The 26,406-nt window shown below is 34.5% G+C and overlaps 2 non-coding genes across 2 annotated transcripts; one reads left to right on the forward strand and one right to left on the reverse strand.

Annotated features, from left to right (window-relative positions):
- The first annotated feature begins 13,933 nt into the window (after window positions 1-13,933).
- LOC121210412 (small nucleolar RNA R71) lies at window positions 13,934-14,040 on the forward strand. Its single transcript, XR_005905525.1, has one exon. It is a non-coding gene; the product is annotated as a small nucleolar RNA R71 (small nucleolar RNA).
- Window positions 14,041-16,971: 2,931 nt separating this feature from the next.
- On the reverse strand, window positions 16,972-17,078 carry LOC121210593 (small nucleolar RNA R71). The gene has a single exon (XR_005905708.1). It is a non-coding gene; the product is annotated as a small nucleolar RNA R71 (small nucleolar RNA).
- Between the last annotated feature and the right edge of the window lie 9,328 nt (window positions 17,079-26,406).

A 26,406-nucleotide genomic window follows, 5' to 3' on the forward strand; every position in this document is an offset into this window, starting at 1 on the left:
ATCTGATGTAGCTTAATGTCAAAATATTCCTCTAAAGTCATTATAACCCTTTCCCTAGTGGACTTTTTTAATAACATTAATTCTTGAGGTTGTTGAGTTTGTTCTTCTGGAACAATTACCTCATCTTGAATAGGGAGTTGTTTAACATTGTCTTATTGAGGTTCTAGATTCACTTCTTAATCAATGATAGGTATGAGAAACTAAACATCATCAAAAGTGATAGTAGGAACTGAGTTAAAATTCAATTCCTCCTTAAAAACAATGTCTCTAACCTTATTTCTCTCTCCAAACTCAACATCCTAAAAGAATGTTGCAATTCTCGTCTCAAAAATATTCCTAATTGTGGGATCATAAAATTCATAGCCCTTAGATTGCTCAGTATTTCCTTGACCCTTATACTTTATAGACATCAATGAAGTTAGAAATGATGTCATTTTAACTTTATCATTTTTAGCCAAACGTTTCTTAATTTCGTCAAGGAAACCTTGGCCTGAGTAATCTTTTCAGATTCTATGCCCTTAAAGCCTTCTAAAATGTTGTGCTTCATGATCATTAGACTCATGCAATTTGAATGATTCCACCTCTCAAAATCCCTTTTAACATAGGGGGTGCTTTCTGCAGTGAGAGGTGCAGGTTTTTCTTCCCTTAGTGCAAGGTTTATGTCCATACAACCAAGCACTATAAGTAAGTGCATTTTCCATTCATTGAAATTAGTCCCATTAAGCATGGGTATAGAATTTATATTAGCAGATATTGTGGCAGTAGAATATGAATTAGCTGAATATAGAACAAAAAATAAGTAAAAAGCTCACATCAATATTCATAAGTAAACAATAAATTTAGGATAATGGCTAATCTCATCTCAAGATACCAAACGCAACATTAATATCAAGTCTTTGGATAATAATATTAACAGTAAGCGGTACTCTTGTTGTAGCAATCAAACATTGACAATAAACTATGTCAAACAATGAATTAATCTTTGGACTAACTTATTGCTCACATAAAATACCTTATAATTGTCATACATTTATCACCACAGATGTCGTTGTAATTCTGCCAAATATTAACTTACCTTTGGGTCAATTAATAAATGCATGAATCATAAAAACATATAATCATCTTAATATTTCAAATAAACTAATCTATACAAAAAAGGCCACTTTGGCGGCATTTTATTTCAACTAATTTATTTAAAATATTAAACATCCTTAATTAAAAGCCAAAATTTGAATTTATTTGTTTCAAAATATTTACCTTAATTTCATCTTTCAATCAAATTAAAATTTATCGCAAAACAACATATAGTGATGTTGACAAATATAATAATAGCTGAATAAATCGAAATAATCTCACATAAGACTTTAAATTTAAACTAAAATAATTTGAATAAAGGAAAACCTCATATCAAGATATCGAACACTCCATTAATATTTCATCTTTGGACAAAATATTAACTTGTAAGTGATATCTTGGTGGAGTAATTAAACATTGACAATAAGAACATGTAGAATAATAAATCTTCCTTTGGGCCAATTTATTACTTACATGTAAAACCGGATAATCGTCACATGTTTATCACCTTAGTTGCACATGTAATATTATTAACCTTCATTTGGGTCAATCAATATTAACATAACTTAAGTTACATGCACAAAAACTTTTATATTTTAAAACAAAATAATTGATAAAAAAAATCACTTTGATGACTTTTTGCTTCAATTAAGTTATTTTAAAATATATATAAACATACCAATATTCAAATTTAAATTTCCCCAATAGTCAAATGTCAAAAATTATTATTTTTATTGCTTTATAGACTCTGAAATAATCCAAAATAAGGTTGTCTTAATAATGCAATAAAAAACCGAAAACCTTAAAATTTTTTTTTGTTCCAAAATCATATATATCAAAAACAAATAGAAATAATACAGTGGTTCAAAGCCAAATAATTAACAAGCACATGTATTCTTAATTTTAGCATGGATAAAAACACCAAAGTAATTCACGCATATATATGTATTCATAATCAAATAGAAAAACTTACTCTGAATTTATCATGTAAATCCAAAGTTGTATTTATGATTAAACAGATATTCACATAAATACTTGAAAAATATTTTCAAGCCAATAAATCTAAAAAAACAAAATCATAATAGTTGGCATATCCCACAATTCATACAATAAACCATATCATCATAATTTAACCAAATATTTAGAATCATAAGATGCCAAAACCTAAGATTATATAACCAAATTTAAAACCAAAATATTTAAATATGTATATAGTTGACATGAATTTGCACCAAAAGTACCTATAAAATTGAATATATAACCATAACGAAAACAAAAATTAACTTCAATGATATCCATCAAAACTTAATTTCACCAATTAAACTATAAAAGATATCTTATTGAATAATGGTTATAAACGTCTGTTCACGCAAACTATAATCATGCATTAATCCTCAAAATCATTGATATGCATATAATATATATACACACACAAATATAAAAATAATACTAGCTTGCCTTACATATTTTATGTAAACTCAAATTTATATTCATGACTAAAAACATTATCATAAAACTTTTTTATATGCACAAATACTTAAAAAATCCATAACCCCAAATTATAAGAAGAATCCCAAATTATATAAAAGTCTTTATATGGGCAACTACTTATGAAAAGTCATAGTCACCATATTTAAAAAAAATAATCTCAAATATTTTAATTTTAGTCAGATTCCATAATAACTAAAACTTACATAAAATAATTATAAAAGAAACCAAAAGTAATCATTCGTATATATGAATTGAATTCAATGGTGAATATAATTCATCATAAATAAAGATAAAGGATGATGATTCCATATATATTCAACTACAAACAGAAAATTTAAAATAAATAGTGGAAAAAAAATATCTTACCAACATTCATTTATTCGATTATCATGTGAATTAACTTTCAAAACCAATTATACAACCCAATTGGAATTCTTCAATTGCAAAAAAAGTTGTAAGTCTGTAATTTTAATTTAATAATGACTTTAACCAAAAATTATAAAATAATTGTGTGAAAAGAAGATAAAAAAATCTCACAAATTAATTTTTATCAAATAAATAAATAAACATTCATCTTTCGAATAACATATGCAAATATTAAACTAGATTATATTTATAAAATCATAAAACTTTATTTAAAGAATCAAAACCTAAAAATTTATCAGGAATCTCAAAGATTCAACATAATATATAATTAAAATATAAAATCCATAAAATTAAAAAAGAAAAACGAATCAATCCGAAATTAATAAAGAATCAATTCATTCTCAATAATTCAACATGACAAAGCTTGGATGCCACTTGTTAGAATTTTAAATAATATCTAATATAAAATTAGAACCGTAAACTAGGATCTGTCATGTCAAATCATCAAGAATAAATCAAGAACAAAACTAAATGCGGAAGCGTACCTGAATTCATGGGTTCCTTGAAACTTTCTGGATCTTGGGGATTTGATCTTCCAAATTAGCACATAAGAAATTCAGAGAATATTTGCTCTCTCTTTTCTAATGATGGGATATTAGAAAAGATATATTGTGTATAATTTGGGGACCATAACCCTAATATTTATAACCTTAGCATATTAGTTCTAATCAAATTCTAATTAATGATCTAATCAAATTCTAATTAGCCCATCATTAATTAAAATTTGATTAAAAGAGTATCTACACATATTTGACCCATACTTTATTTAATAATTAAAAGCCCAATAAAATTCTAACCAAATTAGATCAGTTTTAATTTAGGTTAACCTATCATGATAATAAATAATAACATGTAATTATCCTTATTATATATGTGATGTCTAAATTTTTCAACGTATAACTCCTGCTAATTGGGATTGTGCTGTTTTATTTGAACTGTGTAGTGGGACTTAAGTTTAGGGGTTATAGACATGCATGATATTAAATTTGAATTTAGTATATTGAAACATGGATTTAGAATTAATTATACATAAAAAAATTCTGACATCAATATGTTAGTGATCATTTTGTAATTTTTTATAATTGAGTGATAAAAAAAAACTTACAAATAATTGTATGACCAACGGTGTAACTTACTCAAAATGTATTTGAGAAATAATAACTCAATGGCCTATGCTGGCATTTGTTAGGGGGTAACTTAAATAATCAATTTCAAATAATTGAATGATGAAATTGTAACTTTTTATTATTGAATGATGAAATTGTAACTTTGATGAAAATATAAATTTAATAATTGCAACATAATTATAGCTTACTCATTAATAAACCTAGAAAAGTTAGTGTATCTTTAAATCTCAAAGAGTACGTGGATATTTTTCAAATGAGAGTGATTTTTCCCTAAAATCAATTATGTATCTAACATAATGCTATATACTTGGTGGAGTTTTTTAACTTTTATTTTTAAATAAAATAAATTATAACTTTTTAACTTCGAAATTAAAAATTTTCGCTAACTTTAAAGCAGGAGTTGCAGAAACATTCGTATTTAATTTAAAATTTGATGTCAGACTTAAACCCTATTTTTTATTATTTATTATAAAAGAATGCGAGAAGATTTAATTAATGCTCATCAGTGCCTTTTAGTAATCATTCAAGTGCAGGCGCACAATAAGCTTACAAATTAAAAAGTTATCCTTAGAAGAGATCATCAAATTAATATGAAAAAGAATTAAGTAAAATAAGGTTGGCAAACATTGTGCTGCTGCCATCCTCATTTGTATTCATTTGCAATGATAACCCTGATTGAAAATATTTCTTAAAGGTAGTTGACCTCTTCAAATTTCTATTTAAAATAAAATTAAAGGTGGCTATTTTCTTTAGAGTGAATTAAGTGGGTAGCTTTTTACCTACATAAATAAATAATGTGAAAAAGTTATTTTAGAAAATAAAAGAATTAAGCACGTAGTTTTACGAGAAGTGGGTAATTTTTTTAAATTAATATATTTTTTTTCCTTCTTCCTCACAAATATCTTATTGACCCACAATATCAGTTTCACCATGTGCATAAATTTTTTTTTTATATATTATATTCTATTTCTTAGTCTGCATTCATTAAATTTTACTTTATAATTCTTTAGTCATATATTTATATAATTTTACCATATTTATAATATTTTTGAAAAGAAAATCAATGGACTGTATGATACGTCATTAATAAAAATAACTTACATTAATATAATTTAATACATTTAAAATCTCCAAATTAACAAGAATAAGCCGGATGGATTTTGCAACCGATGTCAGAAGATCGACGAAGAAGGTTAAACGCAGGATGGACGAACCACTAGATCCTGATAACCCAGTAGTAAATGAAAAAGGGATTAGAGTGGATGGGGCTGGTATTCAACCTGTATCTTGGAAAGAAAAGCTAATGGGAAGTGCTTCTGTAGGGGTTAATGTGCAGCAAGAGAAGGGTTTTCAATTGGACGATGGGGATGTGAAGGCGGTGGTTATAGATGGTGTGCCATCAATAACTTTCTCCGATCGAGTACATCAGTTCATTGCTAAGCGAATGGCAATAACAGTTATTGTCAAGCTACTTGGGAGAAAATTTTCGTTTTTTGCCATGGTTAACAAACTGCAAACAATTTGGAGAATGAATCAACCTTTGCAAATCATACACTTGGAAAACGATTATTTCTCGGTCAAATTTCAAACTGATGAGGAATATTTGGAGGCGCTGGCTGGTGGACCATGGACAATATTTGGGCACTAACTGATAGTAAGACCGTGGACGCCAGCATTTTCAACGAATCAACCTTATCTGTCAAGCTTGTTGTTTGGATCAGATTACCTAGGCTGCCAGAAGGAATGTTGATGGTCGTAAAATTAACTAAAAATTCGACTAAGGCAAGCGCACTTATCGAACATTAGTATAGTTAAGGTGAGACTGAAAATATCGTATCCACAAGGACTAAAAATACTAGTAATTACTATCTTTTTATTATCTAGCCTGAGAATCGAAAGGATGTTTTAAAAACTAAAATTAACTATCTAGTTAACTAAGATTACAACAGAGATAAAAGTTGGAAAATACTTTAGGAAAACCAATGGAGAAGACAATACCCAATGAAGAATTCACCTATACTTCATTTATTACTTCTGAATTAGACGATTTATTCACTTGACTTAATCCATAGAAATCTCTAATTTATGTTAATATCCCTCTCAAGACTAAAAACAACTAACTCTAGGTTGATTAATCGAAATCTCTTTCTAATTAAAACCCCTATTGTCGCATTAACTTGATATATGGATTCCCTTATTAGATTTGACTCTAATTCGGTAGATTTATGTCGTCCTATCTCTAGGATTGCATGCAACTCCGCTTAATTATGAATGATCTACTCTTAAACAGGGACTTTTGCTCTACTGAATAAGCATATCAAAAATCCGAATTAATATTCTGGAATATTAAAGTAAGGGTTAATCTCACAATTAAGAATAAGAACAAGTATTTATCATATAACTAAAATAATAATAAGATTCGTCTTAGGTTTTATCTCCCTTAGGTATTTAGGGAGTTTAGTTCATAATAATAATGAAAAACATCTCAAAGTCTGGGAAATAACAAAACATAAAGAAACCCAAAGAACTTCTAGGAAATTGGATGGAATTCTTCAGTCTTGATGTAGATCCTGCCTCTGAGATGATTCTGATGGCTGTCCTTGAGTATTTTCTTCCTTCAACTCTCCGTCTCCTCCCTAATCCTCTTCTAGGGTGTTTATATAGACTTTTGAATGCCCAAAATAGCCTAAAATTAACCTTTTCCAAGTAGAACTAGATTTGGGCTTGACAGGGACACGACCGTGTGCCACGCCCGTGTGAAGCTGCTCAGGCCGTGTACAATTCTGACTTGGATTAATGTCGACACGGCCATGACACACGGGTGTGTGATCTACCCATGTGTCACACACGGGCATGTGGATCACCCGTGTGGAAGTGCCTAGGCCATGTGAGACACTAATTTAGGCCCAATTTGTCTATTTTTGGCCCGTTTCTTGCTCTTTTCACTATCCTAAGCTTTCCTGAGTATAAAACATGAAATTAAAGGATTAGGAGCATCAAATTCAATGAAACCAAGGAAAAATCATCCATAAATATGCCAAGCATGAGGTAAAAATATGTATATATTGTGGTTTATCAAATATCCTCACACTTAAGCATTTGCTTGTGCTCAAGCAAAATCCTCAACTCACAAATAAAATAAATCCTTCTTAACTTATAATTCTTATTAATAATGTTTGAAATAATCCACAAGTAATCATATGTTAAGAGCTTAACTATAAGAATATTGAAGTTTCAAAAAATCCAAATTAAGCATTTCAATCATAAAATCATAGGTATCCCCCTTTATCTAAGTAATCACCCTTAATTCCAAATTGACAAGGTTAACATCCTCACTAATGATTCATTCAAATCACTCAAAGTGTTTAAGGTTCAATAATTAAGCACTCAATAGTCAAACATGAAAAATTATTACCATAGGCTTGCATGAAAATCAAATCTCCACCACTATAATGAGATGATACACAAATCAAAAAGTCTTTAACAGGGTTGTAATGGGGCTTGGGTTAAAGGTGTGGATAAAGGCTGCAAAAGAGGGTTAGAATCGAGATTAATTTAATAGATTACTAAACTTAGAAAAAACAAAGCTAATCACTAAATTACAAACAAGTGCCAGAATTAACACTAACCAAAACTAATGAAGGGAGCTTTTCTCTCAATACGGTAACTTACCCAAGCTCTTTAGAATAATATGTAATTTGAATGAATATACGAGTTTTTTTTTAGAATAAGAACAATAATGGAAAATACATAATAAGAAATAATTTAGCAACTGGAATGAACAAACATAATTAGGTAACTAATCAAATTAAGTCTCTATAAAAAGGGAGTCAATAGAAAGGGAAAAATTCTTAATGAATCAAAAAGGGAAAAGTTGTTGGTTAAAATTAAAGGGTAAAATTGAGAAATAATAGCTAAGGCTCAAAGGGGTTCACTAGGGGTCAATTATGTGGGTAGGCTTTTTATGGGGTAAATGGGTTAGAACCTAAGTGCCTTTATCATTTCAGTATATCAAATCAAAGTGTGGTCTCGACATGTATAATCGATACAAGTTCTAGAATAGCAAATCAATGTTGACATACTCATAAAAAAAAATCAGTGAGTAAGAAAGATATATGCTCTAAAAGGCTTAAAGTCTTATGAAATTTATGAGTATTTGATGTCAATCTTGTAAATTCAAAACTTCAAGATCATACCTCGATTCAGGGAAACAACCTAGAAATTTTAATTTTCAAAAGTTAACTTGTCATGCTTGATCCTCTAGTGTCTTAAAGTTTAAACAATCAATGCACAATTACCTATGATTTAAATCAAAACATATCAATACAAATCATAAGTCAATCAAGATTCATTCTAATAGTAATATGAGGAAATTATTTGAGAACAAGATGACAATTCAGGTCTTTTTCTAATAATCAAATAAACAACCTCCCCACACTTAAAATGTACATTGTCCTTAATGTACAGATATAGATAATATCAATATAAGCATAATATCAGAAGAGAGGGAGAGAAGCGAAACTGCCCTGAATTTGGATGTAATCCTTGAAAGAGCGGAAATAGGTCTAAAGGCATTGAAAGTGATGTGTATATGACATGTAGATAGAGGTAAAGGTAGTGGTAGAGGTAGAGGTTGGGTTCCACAATCACAGTGCCCAGCGAAGAGGTTATCGTGGTGGTCGGTGTCGTGGTGGCTATAGTCATGGTCGAGCAGGACATGGCAGTCGTGGAGGATTGTTTGTTTATTCCTTAGTAGTACCCATTGACTGAACCTTTTGAAACTGCGATGCCATCAAGAATATTTAAGGCATTTATATGTATAGGGTTGTTATGGTTAATAATAATAAAATAACTAGATAAAAGAAAATTCAAATTATACTAATAGAAGTTTTGAAAGGAAATGATAATGAAAGTGCAAAAGAAACGTAAAAATAAAAATAAAATAAAAAGAAAAACAAGTTGAAAATTAAATAGACTTAAAAGTCCTCATCGACATCTGGATCGTGAGGTGGTGGTGCTGGAGGCGATATGTGAAATTGTTAGCAAACTTGTTGTAGCGTTGCCTCGATGTTGTCAAATCGCTGAGTGTAATATTTCTCAAAGCGATGAAGGTGGTTAGAAACTTTAGACAATGAAGAAGCCGCATGAACTGGTCGGTGACTCGATGGTGGCTGTGAAGGTGGGCCCTCTTAAAATGTAGGGATATCATCAGGAATATCCTCGGCATCATCCTTGTAAGTCCGTACTGAGGAGGGTCAAACCCACGACGACGCTCAATCATTCGCATATGGAGCATACTTTGGATGCCCTATGGGGACATCTGGCCAATGAGAGTGAGTGATGAAGACTGCGCTACTATATTCAAGATCCCAAAATATCGCACTAGACGAGTCACATATGGGCCGATGCTGATGACTCACTTTCGGTGTCATTTTATCTGGGAGCGAAAGGCAAGGGCGACAAAGTAAGCGCGAAAAAAAATATGCCATTGGCTCATGCTCCACAAGAAGTATGCATCGTGAGTGTTGACGATGCCAGTGCTCTCTCGCCTCCCCGTTAATGTGTGTGCCAAAAGGGCATGGAGATAGCGTAGAGATGGAGCTAGAGCCGATACCTTTGAACGGCTAGGATCATAAATGCCTGTAGTAGGCTGGAGGTCTACCCAACACGATGAAGGTGAACAATGTATGTGGCATTGGAGGTGGGGGAAATGGTTGGCCTCCATAAACTCGTTGGTGTAGAGTCCCAAGGCAGCTATAAATTCTAGGACACTCAACTGACGTACTAGACCGCCAAGGTGGAATTGAACTGTTCCTGGGTCGTCATATTCTGCCATTACTGTCTGTAACTTGAAAGTCGAGTCGAGTTTTAAGGTGAATTCCAAATATGTCAACTCGATGATATCAAAGAATCGGTCCCATGGAGCGGTGGCTAGAAGGGCCCGAACCTAATCAGCTAGATGGACCTGCTCTAATGCGGTCCAATGGATGTAACGGCCCACACCTAGGGGTCAGGCACGTAGAATCTAAAATAATTCCTCTTGGGGCCCTAGTGGAAATTGAAAGAATGGATGTCGTATCTCAGTGGTGGGGCCAGATGAGGATGTTGCTCCTTTTTATTTTTTAGAGGCGGGAACCGCAACTTTCTTGCCTTTTGGGTTTATCATGATATCTGCAAATAAAAGATTAGGTCATCAATAACAATCCCCACATCTGTAAGCAAAATCTAAGTAGTCTAAAATAGTAACTTGTTCGTAAAATAATATAGACAAAAACTCAAGCAGGCTAAAACCAAGTGGTGATACTGCATATGAATCAAAGGGCCAAAGGGATATCAATAAAAAAGAAAAATAGTACTAAGACTAAACAAAGCCGAGCTGAAAGACAAATCATGTTATAATAGAGACTACCAGAAATAGTGATAAATATTTAAAAATGACTAGGAACTGACTTAGACTAATAATAGGCATGATAGCATTGTGATCAAATAAGTAGAGACTGAGACGCAAATGAAATATGGTAAGGAACTATTGATAATGCTAATCATGTGGGTAGAAATGGAAATCAATGAAGATACAAAAGATTAAGTAAAACTTTATCATCAGTAAAATTGAAAATCACTAAACATAAATAAAAATCATAAGCATGCAAATCATTAGCAATAGAAAGAATAACTAAGGATAAATCAAGAAATAGAATAAAGAAATGAAGGTAGTGGGGGTAAAAGGAGGGACAAACGACTGATGAACGACGGTGGTGCTTGACGGGGCTTGGTACACTCGCGGGGTGGGTTGGTTGACGGGGGGGAAGTTAGTGAATTGAGGGGGAGAAAGTGAGGGAGAAGGAATGGAAAGGAGAGGAGAAAATAGAGAAAGGAAAGAAAAATGAAGAAAAGAAATGGGAAAAAAGGGTGGCTGGTGGGAGAAGATGATGAATAGTGAAGGGAGATAGGAAGAAATTAGGGTTAGGGGGAAATAAAAAGGAGGGCTACGATCGTGTAAGCCCTATTTTGAGCCACACGGCCGTGGCCCATGCCCGTGTGGTATGCTCTCTGCCCGTGTTTTTCGTGAAATCGTAGTCAGGTTTACATACGGGCCTTTCGACACGTCTGTGTTCCCAGGCTGTGTAGTGCACACGGCTGCGTCGCAGGCCATGTAAACTTTCATTCGTTTCTCCCACGCCCGTGTTAGGTTCTCCACGCCTGTGCTCATGGCTTATGGTTATGGGTTGATGTTTTAAGTCAGTATCACACACGGCCTTTGGACACACCTGTGTAGCTAGGTCGTGTGACCCACACGGCCACATCGCACTGCCATGTAGTGCTCCCTTTCATTTCTCTCATGCCCGTGTTCAATCCCATACGCCTGTGTCAATTAATCAGGATTACACATGGCTTTTAAGCATGGACGTGGCCTACGCCCGTGGTTTATTCTAACTTCGTTTATCATTTCAATTTTTGGGCAAGTTCTCACACGGCCTCAAGCATGCCCGTGTGATAGGCTGTGTGACTCCCACGGCCGCCTCGCACGGCTATGGTGATTTATCGTAGGCCGTGTGTCATCCTGTCTTGAAAAAAAATATTTGTCCTATTTTAGCACGGTCAGGGCCACGCCCGTGTCTACTACCCGTGGGGAGCCCACGGCCTAAAGCACGCCATTGTGTCAGACCGTGTGTGTCAAAAAGACCTGCAGTCAGATTATAAAGCAAAACGAAAAACAACTAAGTTATTTAGTGGGGTTAGTGCTCGGGTTGCCTTCCGAGAAGCGCTTATTTAAAGTTTAAGCTCGACTTACCTCAATTTCATGTGATTACGGTGGATTGAGGAGTTGAAACTCATCAACTCTACTATCAACTTTATCTTTCACATAAAGTCTAAGTCGAGTAATATTTACCTTAAAAGTGTCAAATTGAGAATAATTTACCTCTATTGTACCGTATGGGAAAACATTCAGTACCATGAAAGGAGTCGCTCCGTTTGTATTAAGTTCTAAAGTAGCAATTCAGATGTCCTTTTCTTCTAACAAAACTTTATCCCTGACTTTAAATTGCATTGTTTCATCCCTACGCCTATCGTGGTGCCGCTTTGATTTATCGTGTGTTTTTAGTTTCTCCTTGACATGTATTCGCCATTCGTCTAGTTCATTGATTTGTATTCTTCGTTCCTCATGACTTGTTCTGTTTTTGTCGTATGGATTAGAATGAAGCTCCATCATGTTCTTCCTAGGAGACTCCTACAAAGAAGTTTGAGTTGTAATATTACTCAAATTATCAGGACTTAAACAATCATCTCGATTACTAGATATTTTAGTAGAGTCACGAGCTTGAAGTTTAATCGTGTCATCTTCTACACGAAGTATCAATTCACCTGTGCCAACATCAATGATAGTTCTAGCAGTTGCTAAAAAGGGCATTCTTAAAATTAAAGGTACGTCACTATCCTCATCCATGTCTAGAACAACAAAGTCAACTGGGAATATAAATTTGTCAATTTTGACAAGCACGTCTTCAATAATACCCCTAGGAAATCTAATTGTTTTATCCACCAATTGAATGCTCATCCTAGTTTGTTTGGGTTTCCCAAGACCTAGTTGTTTAAACATTTTATAGGGCATGGCATTAATACTTGCCCCTAGATCAGCCAATGCATTCTTAATATTTAAACTACCAATTAAACAAGGAATAGCAAAACTCCCTGGATCTTTCAGTTTGTTGGGTAGCCTATTTAGTAAGTTGGCTGAGCAAACTGCTTTTAATTCCACGTGTGACGTATCATCTAACTTTCGTTTATTAGCCAATAGCACCTTTAAAAATTTCATTGCGTTTGGAATTTGCGAAACAGCTTCAATAAACGGTAAGTTAATATGTAATTTTTTTAATAACTTAAGGAATTTACCGAATTGTTCGACTGTGTGGTCTTTCCTTGTTGCATTGGGGTATGGCACACGAGGTTTATACTCCTTGCTTACCAGTTTCTATGTACCATTGTTTACATCAACATTACATTTATCTTCCACATTGTCTCACCTCAGTTTCAGTTTAGCTTCAACTAACCCTTCATCATTGTGCACAGTAATGGCATGAAGTTGCTCGCTTGGGTTAGTTTCAGTGTTACTCGGTAGGCTACCTTGTGGTCGTTCAGAAATCAACTTAGCAAGCTATCCTATTTAAGTTTGAGCCCTTGGATCGTCGCTTGTTGATTCTTAAGTGTTGTTTTGGTATTTTGAAAATGAGTTTCTGACACCAAGATGAATTTTGTGAGCATCTCTTCAAGGTTCGGTTTCTTATCTTGTTGGTAAGGTGGTTGTTGAAAACCTGGAGGATGTTGTGGTTTTTTATTTCCTTGACCACCCCACGAGAAATTGGGGTGGTTCCTCCAACCTGCATTATAAGTGTTGCTATACGGATTATTTTGAGGTCTAGAATAATTACCCATGTAGTGGACTTGTTCCTCCTTTGTGCTAGGGTTGAAGGATGGATAACCTGCATTGCGTGCTTCTCCTCCATTTGAATCACACCTCATTACTGGATGAACCTGAGTAGAACCATACAAACCATCAATCATTTTATTTAAAAGTTCTACCTGGTTAGATAGCATAGTGACCACGTCGAGGTTGAAAACACCGGCTGCTTTTTTCGGCTTTGTTCTCATAACTTGCCACTGATAGTTATTCAGTGACATTTGACATTTCTTCAATAAATTCGTAAGCCTCTTCAGGTGTTTTATTGTTTAAAGTTCCACCTACGGCTGCATCGATCAGTTGTCTTGTTGAGAGGTTCACACCATTGTAAAAAGTCTAAACCTGTAGCCATAGAGGTAACCCATGGTGAGGGCACTTTCTCAATAGATCTTTGTATCTCTCCCATGCATCATAAAGTGTTTCTAAATCCATATACACAAAATAAGAGATATCATTCCTTAATGTAGCCGTTTTAGCCGGCGAAAAATATTTAAGTAAAAATTTTTCGGTCATTTGTTCCTAAGTGGTGATTAACCCTCAAGGTAACGAGTTAAACCATTATTTAGCTTTATTCCTTAATGAAAATGGAAACAACCGAAGGTGAATGGCATCGTCAGAAACACCATTGATCTTAAAGGTGTCGCAGAATTCTAGAAAATTTGCTAAATAATTGTTTGGATCCTCGTCCTGCAAACCATCAAAATGAACAAACTGTTGTATCATTTGGATCGTGTTAGGTTTCAGTTCAAAATTATTTGCAGCAACAGCAGGCCTAACTATATTCGATTCAGTTCCTGTTAAAGTAGGTTTAGCATAATCATACATAGTAAGAGGAGCAGGATTCTTATTTAATGGATTTGTAGCAACCATAGGAGGTAGCAGATTATTCTAATTTTCAGTCATCTCTTCGGTTGTGGTGTGAATATCGTCCTCTTGCCCTTCCTCTATATATTGTAGGTTTTGCCTTATTTCTCTTCGGCTTCTGCAAGCTGTGCTTTTGATCTCACTGTCGAAAAGTATAGGTCTTGACGGGTTTCTTCTAGTCATAAACTATAAAAACATGCCAAAAGTAAAGAAAATAAAATTTTGTAAATAAAAAAATTAAATTGCAATAAAAATAAAAAATAGCTAAAGTAATAAAAATTAAGCGTTCCTAATATCTTAGTCCCCGACAACGGTGCTAAAAACTTGATGGTCGTAAAACTAAATAAAAATTCTACTAAGGCAAGTGCACCTATCAAACAATAGTATAGTTGAGGTGAGACTGGAAATATCGTATCCACGAGGACTAAAAGTACTAGTAATTACTATCTTTTTAATATCTACCCTGAGAATCGAAGGGATGTTTTAAAAATTAAAATTAACTATCTAATTAATGATAAACCGTAATTTATACATATTTTTATTCCATGCTTAGCTCATTTATGGATGATTTCTCCTTAGATTTGGTGAATTTGATGCTCCTAATTCTTTAATTTCATGTTTTATTCTTAGGTGAGCATAGGAGTGTAAAAAGAGCGAGAAACGGGTCAAAAATGGACCCACGTGGGAAATCAACACGGCCTGGACTTCCTCACATGGGCATGTCACACGGTCGTGTCCATTTGGCAGGATCGAAGCATGACTTACACGGGTAGACTGCACGCTCGTGCCTATTCAACAACTTTGACCTCGGGCTGGAGTAATCGTACACGGGCGTGTCTCATGGGCGTGCCCCTTCCGAGCCCAAGTATAGTCCTACTCGAAAAAGGACACTTTTGAGGGTGCTTAGGCATTCTAAAGCCTATTTAAACACATGAGGAGGCACTTAGAAGGGGGACATGGAGTAGGAAGCAAGGAATTACTCAAGGGAAGCCGATTGATCCATCTCAAAAGCCGGATTCATCGTCAAGACTGAAGATCTCCCTTAAATTTCCATTCAGGGGTTTTGGGTTTTCTTTATCTTTTGTTATCTTTATTATTTTGAGATGTTTTCTTTCTTAGTTATGAACTAAACCCCTTAAATGCCTAAGGGGAATGAAACCTAAGACAGATCTTGTTATTATTATCTGAATTGTATGATAAATATTTGACTTGCTCTTAATTATGTGTTCTTAATTCTTGTTTTAATATTTCAGGATATTGATTCAAGTTAATGCTCTTATTCAGAGGAGGAATAGACCCTGTCTAAGAGTAAATTTTTCGTAATAAAGCGAAGTCGATTACACACCTAGAGATAGGGCGATAAGATTTTGCCAGATTAGGGTGAAACCTAATAAGGGGATCCATAGATCGAGTTAATGCAACACTAGGGCATTAATTAGAAAGAGATTTCAATTAATCAACCTAGGGTTAGACGTTATTAGTCTCGAGAGAGATAATAATATAACTTAGGGATTTCTACGGATCAAGTCAAATGAATAAATCGTCTGATTCAGAGTCAAATAACAAGTGAAGTCTAGTGGATTTTTCCTTGGGTATTGTCTTAATCAATCGAGTTCTCCTAAAAGATTTTCCCCATTTTCTCTCTGTGCCTCTTTAGTTTAGTTAATTAGTCTAGATAAACAAATCCCTTAATTTTTAGGTTAGATAATAAAAAGAAAGTAATTACTAGTACACTTGGTTCCTTTGGATTCGACAATTCGGTCTTGCTAAAGCTATATAAATCTTTAAAACCTATCGCGAGTATCATGTATCAAGTTTTTGGTGCCGTTGCCGGGGAACTAAGATATTAGGAACACTCGATTTTTATTACTTTAGCCATTTTACTTTATTTTCAATTTAAATTTTTATTTTCTTTTCTAATTTTTTCTTTTATTTGTTCCTGGCAGGTTTTTATAGTGTATGACTAGAAGAAACCGGTCGGGACCATTACTGTTTGATAGTGAGATCGATCACACAGTTCGTAAAAACCGAAGAGAAATAAAGCAAAGCGTAAGATACACAGAAGAAGAGCAAGAGGACTATATTTCAACCACAACCGAGGAGATGGCTGAAAACCAAGAAAATCCGCTACCTCCTGCAATTGCTGCTAATCAGAATCTTGCTCCATATACTATGTATGATTATGCTAAACCTTCTTTAACAGGAACTGAATCGAGCATAGTTAGGCCTGCTGTTGCTACAAATAATTTTGAACTAAAACCTAACACCGTTCAAATGATCCAACAGTTTGTTCAGTTTGATGGCTTGCAGGACGAGGATCCCAACGCTCACTTGGCAGATTTCTTAGAGTTTTGCGACACTTTTAAAATCAATGGAGTTTTTGGTGATGCCATTCGCCTTCGGTTATTTTCTTTTTCATTGCGGAAAAAAGCTAAATAGTGGTTAAACTCGTTACCACGAGGGTCAATCACTACTTGGGAACAAATGTCTGAAAAGTTTTTATTAAAATATTTTCCACCGGCTAAAACAACTAAATTACGTAATGATATCTCTTCTTTTGTGCAGATGGATTTAGAAACACTCTACGATGCATGGGAGAGATACAAGGACCTTTTGTGAAGGTGCCCTCACCATGGGTTACCACTCTGGCTACAGGTTCAAACGTTTCATAATGGCCTGAATCCTTCAACTCGATAGATGATTGACGTGGCCGCTGGTGGAACTATCAATAAAAAGACACCTGAGGATACTTATGAATTTATAGAAGAGATGCCACTGAATAATTATCAGTGGCAAGTTATGAGGACAAAACCAACGATAACAGCTGGTGTTTTGAACGTCGATTCGGTCACCATGCTCTTTGATCAAGTAGAACTTTTGAACAGAAAAATTGACGGTTTTCTTGGTTCTTCACAGGTTCACCTAGTAATGCAGTGCGAAGCAAGTGGAGGTGGATCAAGCAATTTAGAATCACCACCCTATGGCCACAACATAGAGAACGAGCAGTTAAATTACATGGGTAAAAATCATCGATCTCAAAATAATCCTTATAGTAACACTTACAATGCAGGTTGGAGGAACCACCCAAATTTTTCATGGGGAGGCCAAGAAAATCAGAGACCACCACCACCTCCAGGCTTCCAACAACCACTCTACCAACAAGAGAAAAGCCGAACCTCGAGGAGATGCTAAAAAAATTCATCTCGATGTCAGAAACTCATTTTTAGAATATCGAGACAGCACTTAAAAATCAACAAGCATCGATCCATGGGCGCGAAACTTAGATAAGTCAGCTCGCTAAATTGATATCTGAACGACCACAAGGTAGTCTGCTGAGTAACACTGAATCTAACCCAATGGAGCAACTCAATGCGATTACCATTCAAGATGAAGAAGGGTTAGTTGCACCTGAACTAGAACTGAAGTAAGAAACTATGGTAAGTAAAGGTAATGGTGAGGTGGACCACAATAACCAGAAATCGGTAAGTAAAGAGTACAAATGTGATTTCCCGAATTAGAGCCTAATTAGAATAGTGGTTTCGGGACCAAAAATCTGGGATAGAAATAATTATTTTATGATTATTTTGAGGTCTATGATATGATTTCATGATTATGTGAAAATTTCGTGAAGAAATTCTATGCATAAAGTGCTTAATTTGAAGTTAGGGACTAAATTGAATAAGTTACAAAACTTGCATTCTAGAAGTTTTTAGTATGAAATTGCTTTGAAATATTAATTAGGAGGTATTAAATATAATTTTACCAATTTCTAAGTTTATGGAAAAAAATAGGACATGGATGGAATTTTTGAAAGTTTAATAAGGAAGGGCATTTTGGTCATTTTGATATTAAATGAAATAAAATGGGAAAAATAACACAAAAATGATCATATTCTCCATAAGTTGCTGCCAAATTTTGCTCTCCACCATAGCTAGGGTTTCAACACTTTTAAGCCTTGATTGTAAGTGATTTCTATTCCCGTTTTTAATTTTCTTTACATTTTTGAAATCATCGTAGCTCGGTTTACCTGTTTCTACCAATATTTTGAGCTAGGGTTTACATTTAAAAATTTACCCATGAATGATATGCATGAATTTTGATGTTTTATGGTAGAATATGAAGCTTGTGATTGTGTTAAACAACTTTTGCTAAGTGATTTTACGTAAAAACGACTAAAATGACATAATCGGTAAAAATACCTAATGTTCATAAGTACATGTTAGAGTGAGAATTGGATGTTGCTGTAGAAGGGAAAAATGATCAGCATATCATGAAACATAAGAAAATAGGATGAAGTTTAATTTACGAGATTTGGGCAAAATTGTAAATATGTGAAAGTTTAGGGGTAAAATTGTAATTTTTCCAAAATATGATTTTGGGTTGATTTGAATAATATGAGTCCTAATTAGGCTATATTTGAAATGATAGAGCAAGGAAAATTGAAATTCGGGCAAAAATCGGCAAAATACCAAGTTGTGGACAAAATAGTAAAAATGACCATTTTTGCATACGCGGTAAGTTCAAATGTAAATATTGTAATATAATCGTTATTTTAAATCATTTAATTCTATTTATACGATATTATGATTGTTATCATGCAATTCTATGCTTTGTGGTCATTGTTGGACAACATGCAAAAATTTTATGAATTATGTGAAAAATGTGAAAGACTACCGAAGTATCGTCATGGGTATTCTAAGGAGAATGGTAAAGAAGTACGAATGAGGAAAGTCTCGTTGAACCTTAGGAATAGATTCAAATTTGGGCATCCGAACTCGTAGAGTTGAGTCCGAGTTCGTGAAATGTAACTAGGCATCCAAGCTCATTGAGTTGAGTCCGAGTTCACTTATGGATGCGAACGTCCGAACTCGTTGAGTTGAGTCCGAGTTCGTGAGATGTAACTAGGTATCCGAGCTCGTTGAGTTGAGTCCGAGTTCACTTATGGATGCGAACGTCCGAGCTCGTTGAGTTGAGTCCGAGTTCACTTATGGGCGGGTTACATGGTAGCTTGGCTACATATGTGGCACTTATGTGCAAACTTTTCATATATCTGAGTTATATTCCGATGTGTTCAACGGGTAAAATTCTAGTGAAATAGAAGAATACTCAAGATGCAAGTGACGTATTGGTAAATGTTGTGGAATGGGCACTTTGGACAGGTATGTACTTAACCCTCGGGTTGAGATTTGATACGACAACAATAATGTAGTAAGACGATGAATGATGAATAGAAATGTGATATATGTTTTGGTGATATTATGTTAATGTTGGTTGGTATAATTGCTTTGTTAAGTTATTTGTTATTTGCATGTGAACTTACTAAGCATTTGTGCTTACTCCTTCCCTTCCATTCCTTATAGTTTTGACAAGCCGGTTTGGAGATCAGGACAGTCGGAGGCACACTCACACTATCAACGGACCATCTCCGTATGGTGGCTTGCATATTTTGGGAATATGGCATATATAGCATTATAATCCTTTTGTGTACATAATCTTATGATATAGCTCATGGATGGCATGGAAATGTTTGAGAATGATTAGCTATTGGAGTGGCTAATCGAGATTATGTTTGATAACACGTATGCTTTATGTGCTAACTAATCTATGGAAATCCATAAAATGGTAAAATTGGCTATAAAACAGAATCACATAGCAACAGTGATGTGAGTTTGAAAAATCACTAAAAATAGTAGAGATATAATTAAATGATGAATAAAATATGGAATTGAATCTTAATGAATCTTTTTTCATGTGGAAGAAACAAAATAGGTAAAAGAGTTTTATTTTATGAGATATTTACGTTTTGGTGAAACAGGGTCAGAGCAATTTCTGGATTCCTTGTTCTGACTTTATAAATTCACCATAATTTGTGTAAAAATAATTAGGACTAAAAATTTATATTTATAGATTCCTTATTGAGTCTATTTTTAAGTTAAATAAACAGAATAGTCATTAGATTTCTGTACAGAAAGAAATTTGATTTGTAGTGCACAGGGGTCAGAGTAGCTGAACCCTAAAACAGGGGAGATTTTAACTAATAAACTGTACTAATTGGACCAACCAAAAATTCTATAAAAAAATTATTACATAGATATATGAGTATAGTTTCAGGAAAAATTTACGGATCTTAATTTCGAGTTTCAAAACTCGAGATATAAATTTTTAAGCGACTGTGATGCAGTTAGCCAGCTTGTCTAGAAATTTTAAAAATAAATTGTTTGAGCTGTTTAATTAATGAATTAAGTCCGTTAACACCTCGTGCTCGACTCCGGAGATGGTCTCGGGTATGGGGGCATTACAATAAACCTTGTGTGCCATATCCCAACGCAACAAGAAAAGACTGCACAGATGAACAATTCGGTAAATTACTTAAATTATTAAAGAAGTTACATATTAACTTGCCATTCATTGAAGCTCTTTCGCAGATGCAAAACGCAGTCAAATTCTTAAAGGATCTTTTCAAAAAGAAGCAAAAGTTGGATGAGGCGTCGCATGTGGAGCTAAATGCGGTTTGCTCAGCCATACTACAGAATAAGCTGGCCAACAAATTAAAAGATCTAGGGAGTTTTACGATTCCCTGTTTAATTGGTAGCCTAGATGTTAATAATGCTTTGGCTGATTTAGGGGTTAGTATCAATGTTATGCCTTACAAAATGTTTAAGCAACTAGGTCTTAGGAAACCCAAACAAACTAGGATGAGTATTCAATTAGCCGATAAAACAATCAGATTTCCTAGAGAGATTGTTGAAGATGTACTCGTTAAAATTGACAAATTTATATTCCCAGTTGATTTCGTTGTTCTAGACATAGAAAAGGATAGTAACATTCCTTTAAATTTTAGGGATGCTCTTTTTAGCAACTGCTAAAACAATAATTGACGTTGGTACAGGTGAACTCACACTTCATGTGGGAGACGAAACAATCACCCTTCAAGCTCGTAATACGAGTAACACATCAAAACTTGAAGGTGGTTGTATAAATCATTCTACTAAAACTGGCCATGTGGTGCAACCTACTTTGCAGGAAATAAGTCCGAAGAACCTACATGAGCCATGTTCAAGCAAGAACAAAGGGCCTCTTTATGAAGAACGAAGGCTACAAATCGAGGAACTAGATGAATGGCGGGCACATAAATCGAGGACATACGATAAACCAAAACCACGCCATGACGATCTCAATGTCGCACCAAATCAACTTAAGGTTGGAGACGAAGTACTACTAGATGCAGCAGACCCTCGCATTGCCACTTCTGAACCTAACGGAGCAATCCCTCTTACGGTACTCAGTATTTTTCCATATGGTACAGTCAAAGTAATTCATCTCAAATTCGGCACTTTTAAGGTAAACAATACTCGTTTTAATCCTTATGTTGATAAAATTGATAGCAGGGATAAGGAGTGTAAACTCCTCGCACCACCATGACCATATACTAGAAAGGTAAGTCGAGCTTAGACTATAAATAATCGCTTCTTGGAAGGAAACCCGAGCACTAACAGTATTGACCTCTTTAAAATTTTAGTTTTTAACATCTAATCACTAACTGAGTCATTGAAACATAGGTTTTCTAATCTACACGGCCGGGCACAAGGGCGTGCCTTAGGCCGTGCTCGCACCACGGGAGAAGACACGACCGTGTGAAAACAAGGCAAAATTTTTCCTTAACACGGGATACGATAAATGGCCACAGCCGTACAACGTGGCCTTAGGTGAGTCTGTCAAACCAACACGGGCGTGTGCCACGTCCGTGTTTAGAAACCGTGGTTGAAACTGAGAATTTAGCACAGGCGTGTTCGATAGGTACTCTTGGTTCCTTTGGATTCGACAATCCAGTCTTGCTAAAGCTATACTACTGTTCAATAGGTACACTTGCCTTCATCGTGATAATAGTTAGTTTCAAGAATGATTAGTTATAAATCGTTAAAACCTGTCACGAGTATCACGTACCAATTAACTAAGATTACGATAGATATAGAAGTTGGAAAATGCTCTAGGAAAACCGATTGAGAAGACAATACCCAAGGAAGAATCCACCTAGACTTCAATTATTACTTCTGAATTAGACGATTTATTCACTTGACTTAATCCGTAGAAATCCCTGATTTATGTTAATATCCCTCTCGAGACTGAAAACAACTGACTCTAGGTTGATTAATCAAAATCGCTTTCTAATTAAAACCCTTATTGTCGCATTAACTCGATCTATAGATTCCCTTATTAGATTTGACTCTAATCCGCCAGATTTATGTCGTCCTATCTCTAGGATTGCAGGCAACTTCGCTTAATTATGAATGATCTACTCTTAAATGGGGACTTTTGCTCCACTGAATAAGCACATCAAAAACCCGAATTAATATCCTGGAATATTAAAGTAAGGGTTAATCTCACAATTAAGAATAAGAACAAGAACTTATCATATAACTCAAATAATAATAAAATCCGTCTTAGGTTTTATCTCTCTTAGGTATTTAGGGAGTTTAGTTCATAATAATAATGGAAATCATCTCAAAGTTTAGGAAACAACAAAACATAAAGAAACCCAAAGAACTTCTAGAAAATTGGATGGAATTCTTCAGTCTTGATGTAGATCATGCCTCTGAGGTGATTCTAATGGCTGTCCTTAAGTATTTTCTGCCTTTAACTCTCCGTCTCCTCCTTAATCCTTTTCTAGGGTGTTTATATAGACTTTTGAATGCCCAAAATAGCCCAAAATTAGCCTTTTCTGAGTAAAGCTAGACTTGGGCTCGACAGGGACACGGCCGTGTGCCACACCCGTGTGAAGGTGCTCAGGCCGTGTGCAATTCTGACTTGGATTAATGTAGACATGTCCATGACACACGGGCGTGTAGATCACCCGTGTGAAAGTGCCTAGGCCGTGTGAAACACTGATTTAGGCCCAATTTTGTCAATTTTTGGCTCGTTTCTCGCTCTTTTCGCTATCCAAAGCTTTCCTGAGTATAAAACATGAAATTAAAGGATTAGGAGCATCAAATTCAATAGAACTAAGGAAAAATCATCCATAAATATGCCAAGCATGGGGTAAAATATGTATATATTATGGTTTATCATATGTATATGATAAGCCTCCTACAGTTTATTGGCAATGCGATAGGGACGGTTACAAAAATTGACTGAAATACAGATAGTACTTCTAGAGGTCAATTCACGAAGCTTGCAGTCTTTATTGATTTGGAAAAATTGTTGGTCTCGAAAGTGCAAATTAACGAGAAATTTCAGCGTGTGGAGTATGAATCGTTGCCACTTGTATGTTTTGATTGTGGGAGGTTTGGCCATAAGAGCGACTTATGCTCACATAGATTAGGGGTAACAAAGATGTTTGAAGGGATATCGGAAAGTAGTAGTGGTAAGGATATCTTCATGAAAGAAAGTGTAAAGGTTGAAAAGTTTGGATCTTGGATGATTGTGGAACGGAGACAGAGGCGGAGCTTTAAGTCGGTGGCGAAAACACGGGTTACTAGTGAGAATCAGGGGGTATCGAGATCTCAGTTTGGGATTTTGAGTGAAAATATTGAAAACTCAGATAGATACAAATCATATTTCATAAATAAAAGAGTAGAAAATAAGGGAGTTGGGGAGGAAATTATGGAGAATTGTGGGTTGACTAAAAAATCTTTAAAGCTGGAATGATAAACAAGGGGACTGTTGGTAAGAAAGGGGTGGCTAAGGGAAAAAAAAGAGATTTCTAACTTAAATGGGCCAAAAAGAGGGTTCAAAGTGCTACAACTCGTTACCAATATGATGCCGCAACTTGGGCCAAATAGAAACCCATTTGAGGATGAGTCAAGGATGGGGCCATGTACACTGGATACCGGGTTAGAACCAGTTCAATTTCAGGCTATTGGGAATGGGCTGTCTAAAGGAAAAAACATAGCTATTTCTTTGAAATCAAAAAAAGGAACTTTAGAGGAGTTAATTTCTTTGGATAATCTAGGGTGTTCCAATTCATTTTCAAATGTGGGGATGGATACTGGCCAACAACCATTTATGATGGCCAAGGGGACTGGTGAAAATACAAGATAGGAACCAAACAAAACTGTGTCGAACGATAACCTCACTATTTCGATCAAAGTGGCAATTGCAAACCCTGTTCATAGGTTAAGCAAATATGTCAAAGATGATATGGTCATGGTTGGGGTGATATCGTATCTGTTGAGATGGATGATGAGGTGCTGTCAGATGTTGAAAAGGCATGACTAGGTATGTTTTTAGGTTCCTAAATTTCTAATTTGATAATGATAAGTCTAAAATTTAGGGGTTTCTTTTAGAACTGTTAGGGTGTGGGCATCCCCGTTTTCAGAATTTTGTGGTCGATTATAAAAAGGAATTTAAGCCAGATTATGTTGGTTTATTTGAGACAGGAGTCAATGGATGTAAAGTTGACTCAGTGATAGCTAAGCTTGGGCTTGAAAATTCTTTTAGAGTGGAAGCGATGGGATTTGTAGGGGGTATATGGCTACTATGGAATGATGATATTCCTGTTGATATCTTGAAGGTGCTTACACAATTTATACATATGAGAATTCGAATTGAAGGGAATTTAACTCATTTCTTATACACTACATTTATGCAAGTCCTCAACATAATACAAGACATAAACTCTAGAATAACTGGGAAGTAATAGCTATTGAAGTTGTGAAACCATAGGTTTTGGCTGGGGATTTTAATGTCGTATTAAGATGTGAAAAAAAGCATGGGGCCAAAGGCTCAGAAATTGGGATGTAACAACTTTAAGTCTTTTGTTTTTCAATAGGCACTCTCAGATTTGGGGTTTCAATGACCGATATATACTTGGAACAGAGGCAATCTTTCTCAATGTTTAGATAGGGCCCTTGGTAACGATCTTTGCTTATCCTTTGCACCTAATTTGTAACAGCCCATTTTTAGTCAAATCAGAATAGTGGTTTTGAAACCACAAATCCAAGGTCAAAATAATTATTTTATTATTATTTTAATGTCTACAGCATGATAGTATGATTGTGTAAAAAATTCGTTATGAAATTTTATTTTTGATTGATTAATTTAATAAAAAGGACTAAATTGTGTAAAGTGTAAAAGTTATATTCTAATTGCTAAAGGTGTCTAATAGCTATGGAACCTTAAAGTAGAGGTCCTTATGTGGCAAATAGGTCATTAATGAGCTAGTGGATAATAGTGGCTTGGTATTTGGGTTTTAAACATTAATTTTGTAAATGGGTAATTAAACGTTATATTCATAAAACAACATAAACTTTTATTTTGTGTTCACATTCTTCTTAAAACACTAAGAAAACTGTTTATACATGGAGAAAGAAGGCTAGGGTTCGGCCATTTTCTTTTCTTTTAAATAGGTATGATTTTTGTCCCGTTTTTAATTATTTCTATGTTTTTGAGATCATTGTAACTTAATCTAGCTTGCCCAGGGACTAATTTGAATTTTTTTTAAAGTTTTAGGGTTTTAACATTGATGAAAATGTGTGTATTTTGATGTTTGATGATAGAAAATGAACGGTTGTTGTTAGATAAACAACATTTATTAAGTGATTTTTGATAAAATTTTCAATTAGGGATTTATTTGTGAAATATGAAAATTTTGTCTTAGAAATGTGAAATAAATTAAAAATATGGGCTAATATGTTAATATGGAAAATTTGGCTAGCATAAGTAGGGACTTAACTGCATGAATTTGTATTTTTATGAGCTAGAGACTAAATTGTAAAGATGTTAAACTATTAGGGGCAAAAGTGTAATTTTTTTACAATGTGATTTTTGGGCTAAATTGAATAGAATGATAATTGAATAAGTTAAATTTGGTATTATATAGATCAAGAAAAACAAAGTTGGGATCTAGATCGGGGGGAAAACATAGTATTGGACTAGTCGATCCATTTCGTCGTTTTTTGTGAATCGAGGTAAGTTCATATATTAATAAGCATTAATAAAATTGTGTTTTAAATGCTTTATTATTGAATT

The sequence above is a fragment of the Gossypium hirsutum genome, chromosome A11 (genome assembly GCF_007990345.1).
Source record: "Gossypium hirsutum isolate 1008001.06 chromosome A11, Gossypium_hirsutum_v2.1, whole genome shotgun sequence".
Taxonomy (NCBI): Eukaryota; Viridiplantae; Streptophyta; class Magnoliopsida; order Malvales; family Malvaceae; genus Gossypium; species Gossypium hirsutum.